Below are 6,089 nucleotides of genomic sequence, written 5' to 3' on the forward strand. Positions count from 1 at the left end.
TTATTAAAGTAATTTTCAATGAATCATTTCTGAATTGTAACCTTTAATAAATGATTCAAGTTAGTAAACATTTGATTCAAGTCAAGTAAACATTTGGTATTTTAAATTGAATAAGTGAAGAAATATAGCTAAACTTTAAGCTTGTAGATCAGCTCTGATTGAACAAGGCATTTTAAACCTTTAAACATGAGTTGTCGACCTTTTTAGTAGTCTTTCAAATTCTTAAATCATTTTAACATTTCTAACTTGGTCTTAACTTGTAAAGATACTTTTAAACATAAATGAAAACCAACTCTCAAGCAAGTGAATGTGTAGACTGAAACAGTTGGAGCTACTAAACACACAATTGAATTAGCCTGATTTTAACCACATTTAAGCAGAAGTATAAATAAACAGTAGAATAAGTAGAACATAACCGACCATTGGCGTCTTTGGGGGTAGAGCTCCTTGGGTCGACCTTCAGCTTGCTTTGTTTGTTTGTTCTGTGAGTGTCTCCACCACCTTCAGCTTGCTTTGTTTGCTTGTTCTGTGAGTGTCTCCACCACCAGCCTTTAACAGCTGTTCAATCAGCCAACGGCAGCCATCTTGCAGCTGATGCACTCTGGGAGATGTAGTTGGTAGTTGTCTGAGGTATCTTGACATGCTCCACTCATGAGTTTTAACTCAACACCTCCCACTTGAGCTCCTGGGTTCTTAACCACAGAGGTCACTCAAGTCCTTCACGCCTCTGTTGTTCTTCAGTAGGAAGTAGAATGACCAGCCGTCTGACATCTCGATGCAGAATTGTGGCCGGGATTTTGGTTCTCACTATTTGATTTTGTGGGCTTTCCTTTGTCATTTGCTTTCGTGATGGGGACAGGATAGCTGGGAAAGGTCCTCACCAGCACATCTCTTACGATGCCTTTGCGGTCAGCGTTGACACTGACTACTCTAGCCAGCTTGTACTGTCCTCTCAGGGCATTTTGGTCAGCCAACCAGACCACATCTCCAACAGCAACATTTCGCTCTTTGGTGTGCCATTTGTTCCTTATGAACAAATTAGGACCGGCCAATTGGCTCCATTTCTTCCAGACCTTGCTGACTTCTGCCTGAATATTCTGAAGTCTTTTGTATGGGTAGCCATCAAACTGAAAGTCTCCAGGGTCACCTTTAGGATGGGCACGTCCTAAAAGCAGAGAGTTTGGAGTGATGTACTCTATGCAGTCTTCCCTGCTTTGAGTTCTTGCATCGATGGGTCTCTCATTAGCAAGGTTGGCTGCCATGAAGAGAAACGTTTGGAATTCTCCCCATGTGAAAACACCTTCTCCACCAAGGTTGCTTAAGGCCCGCTTCACTATTCTGACAGCTGCCTCTGCTGCACCGTTCCTGTGGGGAGAGTCTGCGGGGTGGATCTTCCACGACCATTCTGTGCCATGTTTGGCAGCTCTTCCTTCAAGTTCAGGCCTGTTCAGTTGGTCAAGGAATTTGTAAAGCTTTTCCAGAGCAGGCTTGGCTCCCACAAAGTTAGAGCCAGGGTCTGACCAGAGTTTCCTGGGGTGTCCTCTCAGCGAAGTGAACCTTTGATAGGCGAGCAGGAATCCTTCGGATGACTGGTCACTCACCACTTCAGTGTGCATGGCTCGGGAAGCCATGCAGCAGAAGACGATTCCCCATACCTTGAGTCTGGTCCTCTTTTTGACCTCATCCTTCACTTCATAGGGGCCGAACAGGTCCATGGTGGTGAATTCAAAGGGTGCAGCTGGGCCTGTTCGCTCTGGAGGCAGGTCAGCCATGATTTGTTGACACTGTTTTACATTGTTCTTTCTGCAAACGACACAGCTGTCAACCACCCTCTTGGCAAGTCTCCGGCCTTTTATCACCCAAGCCTTTTTCCTCATGCGAAGAAGGGTTCCTGCTACTCCCTCATGGTTTGCTTTGTGGGATTATTGTGCCAGCAATGTAGACACCCACGATTCAAAAGGTAAGACTGGCACTGCAGTCTTCACTTCGTTGAACATCTGGATTCTGCCTCCACAAAGTAGGAGTCCAGAGTTCACGTCTTTGTACACTGCCAATCTGCTTAGAGCTTTGTTGTCTTCTTCCCTCATTTGATTTGGGAGAATGAAGGTTTTCCCTTGTTCCTCTTTTAGGACTTCCTTCTCTGTTCCTTTCCTCCCACTTTGCCCTGACCGGACCCATGGTTTGAGGAAGAAGCCTCCAGCTCCCAAAATCTCTTCAACTTTTGCAGTGATTTTGTCGAGTTGATCCAGGTTATTGTGGGAGGTCAAGAGGTCGTCCACATAACTGTCCTCTTCAATGACTCTGCGTTCATCTTCCAAGTGAACAAAGCTGGGCAGGCTCGCCGTTTATCTCATAGCCAACTGAGCGATGCAACCAGCAGGTTTGTCCCCGATGTTGACTCTGGTGATTGCATATTCACTGATCTCCTCTTCTGGGCTGTCTCTCCAGAGGAATCTGTGTAGATGCATCTCACGCTGCTCCAGCCACACAGAGTTGTACATCTTCTTTATGTCTCCTAGAGCTGCATGCACACCTTCTCTGAACCGTAGCAGTACAGCTCTAATAGGGTTGAGTACATCTGGTCCCTTAAGAAGGATGTCATTCATGCTCACGCCTTTGTACTTCTGGCTGCTGTTCCAGACAATACGAACTGGTGTTGTCACTGAATGGGGGTTTGGCGCCACCAGGTGGCTCACATACCACACTGGTCCAGTCCACTTGTCAATGATGTCATCGGTGAGTTTTATGGCTGCTCCTCGTTCGACCATTTCCTGGATTTGGGTTGTGTATGCGACTTTCCAGTCTGGTTCTTTGCTCAGTTGTTTTTCCATCCTTAAGAAGCAGGCCTGGACTGCACTTTTGTTATAGGGGAGAGAGACAGGATCTACGGTCCAAGGATATTTTGCATCCCAGTGTGGAGATGGGGTGTGAGCATCCTCCTCTTTGTAGGTGAGGCCTCCTTTAATGATTTCATACTCCCTCTCCTCTGCCAGGGTCATTTCTTTTCCTCCTGGTGGACAGTTTCCACAGCGACATCCTCCACATTTTGGTTCACATGCAGCTCCGATGCTGTCCCAGTGCCACCACTCAAGGAACTCACGGTTACTGGCAACTGTGAATGTCTCTTGATATTTGACTGCTGCTGTTCTCATGGAGCGAGCAAAGTGAGTTCTTGATTCATATGCTTCCACGTCCACCTCTTCATGCAGATCAGGATGTGCTCCGCCCACCGTCTTCCCCAGTGGACTCTCCCATAAGACAAGGTCTCCAACTACTTTTACTCTTTGGGGAGCAAGTCTTCCCTCTCGGTGGCTTATGAGTAGTTCAACCTCTTCTGGCCTTTCCAGCTCTTCAAGCTTGACCTCCGGGAAAAACCTTTGCAACCTCTCTGGTTGAATCACTTGATGGACCTTGGCGATTTCATCTAGGCCGTAGCAGACTAGTTTGTGGGCTCTTTCAGTGCCTGTAGGAGTCTTCACTCTAACTTTGAGGAGGTATCTCTGAGTGTCCACCTTCATGGCCATTCCTCCAACCCCATGCACAATCAATGTTATCTTCTCTCTTCTCAACCCAAGTCTTTCAGCAGCCTTATGGGTGATGTAGTTTGTATCTGACGCTAGGTCAATCAATGTCCCAATTTTCTGACCAGCGTTTGCAGTGACTTTCATCAGCATCATGATGACAGGAAGCTCGGCGAGACCATTTCTTCGCAGTAGTTCAGACTGGCCGGAGGTTTTGAGTGCCACTGTAGTTTTGTTAGTAAAAGCCCTTCTGCCTCGATCTGCCATTTCAGAGGAGAGTTCAGACAAGAACGACTCTTGTTCCTCTGTGAGTTTGCCTTTGTTGCCGTCTCTTCCACCTCTTCCTTCTTCCCATCGAGGCTTGAATTCTCCTTTTGGGCAGAGGATATAGTGGTGGTCTGCAGCATTTCCTCCCTTCTTACAGTCTGCATTTCTGCATAGGAATGTCTCTCTGCAGTATGCAGTTCCGTCATGGCATCCGAGACATTTCCTGCATGCTCCCAGCTTCTTCAAGGCAGCCGTCTTCTCCGAAAGCTTCAGTCCCTTGAACTTCCGGCAAAAGAACAGTTTGTGGTTATGTCCACTGTCGCCACAGACAACACATACGTCAAGCTCTAGTCTCTTTGTGTTCTTTGTCGAGGCAAACTTTCTTTCATTCTTTTTGTCCGGGCGATCTGGCTTGTCAGTCTTCTCCACAATTCTTAGTTGATCAAGCCTCTCCAGTACGTCTTCCTGGTTCTTCAAATATTTCAAGAGCATGTCAAAATGGTTCTCTGCTGTGACATTGCTGCTGGGATCTACCATGAACATCAACCAGTCTCTCTTGATAAAGTCAGGTAACTTGCTTTCAATTGATTTGATCACAAGTGCGTTGTTCATGGCCCCAGAGTTGCCCAATTCAGTGAGATCTGACAGAGCCTTCTCCACAGTTTGTATAAGGTCGATGACCTTTCTTGGCTGGTTTCCTTTTACATATGGTATCCTGTCGAGCTCTTCAAGGATTTCCACAGTGATGCTTGATTTATTTCCATGCCTGTTCTCTAAGACTCTGAAAATGTCTCTGGCTGTAGTGTAGGTAGAAAGTCTGAGTTCTTTGGAGATTTTCTCCTCCACGCTGTCCAAGAGCTGGATCTTTTTAACTTCAGGGGATCCGGATGGCTCTCCCTGCCTTTGCAGGCTTTCCCAATCTTTTCTCCATCTGTGATATTCTCTCTTATTTCCAGAGAAGGTAGGTAGGGTGGTTGGCTTTATCCTCACCAACGGTGTCGTCGGATGGTGTGGTGCAACTCCTGTGCCTTGCTCAGCATTCCTCAGGCTGCGTGCAGATGTAAACTGAGGTTTCCTCATCTTCAGCCTGAGAAGGGTGTCTTCTAGCTTCTTGAGCCTCGCATTCAGTTCATCTCTGGATTCGTCAGGTATCCATTTCTCCCACGTGGACATTATAGAGATGGCCTTGTCTCCCATCTCATCTGAGAGCGTTGGGTGCTGTTCATAGCACTCTAAGGATTCAGCCCTCACTGGCACAGTTCCTGCTGCTTCACTTACTTTCTCAGCTCCATCAATAGCTGTTTCCAGCTCATGTTTTCCATATTTGGACCACAGGATTAGCTGCACAATGTCTTTGATCTCTCCCATCTTTGTTTCGGCTTCTTTTGAAGTATGTTTGAGGTCGTCCTCTTCCTTCTCGTCAAGTCCTTCATCCTCAGGTTTTACTTCAGCCTCCAGCCCAAACCTGAATTCATCATTTGCCTCAAGCACGGCTCTATAACAGAGTGAGAGTGTGCTGAACTCATCCATCAGCTCGGATCGCAGCATGGTGTCTGCTCCTCTGGCAATGTGGTTGGCTTGTTTGGTGAAGCGGCGTTTTGCTGTGGTCCTCTCCTTCTTTAGTTCTTTGACCTCCGCCATATCTTCAGCCATCTTTCCCTTCCGTGTCAGCAGTATTGGGTCGAAGCAGTTTTATCCTCGTCCTCCACTGCTAGCACTTGGTTTTCAACTGTAAAGTCAACTCTTGCTTTCCACTCCAAAGGACATAAGGAAACAACTCCAAGTTCCAACTCCAAGTCAATTTTTATTTTCAACTTTTCAACAGTTTTAGTTGCAGTTGATTCTTGACTGGTTGGTTCTTCATATAGGTTGAAAACCTTCGAAAACAAAGAAAAAGGTTTTAACAATGCAATAAACATAAACAATAAACAACAATAACCATCTTTTCAAACCAATAAGTTCTTTTTTAAACATGGTTGATTTTAAACATTAAATATATATTTTAAATAATCAAACGTCTTTTAACGATAGTGTTTACACAATGAATGCCAAAATGTAAAGTATTAAATTACCTTATAAAGTCGACATTTTAACACAGTCTTAAATTAACTCGACATTTTAACCCAATTATTAAAGTAATTTTCAATGAATCATTTCTGAATTGTAACCTTTAATAAATGATTCAAGTTAGTAAACATTTGATTCAAGTCAAGTAAACATTTGGTATTTTAAATTGAATAAGTGAAGAAATATAGCTAAACTTTAAGCTTGTAGATCAGCTCTGATTGAACAAGGCATTTT

This window comes from Notolepis coatsorum (genome assembly GCF_963971535.1).
Source record: "Notolepis coatsorum genome assembly, chromosome: 4".
Classification (NCBI taxonomy): domain Eukaryota; kingdom Metazoa; phylum Chordata; class Actinopteri; order Aulopiformes; family Paralepididae; genus Notolepis; species Notolepis coatsorum.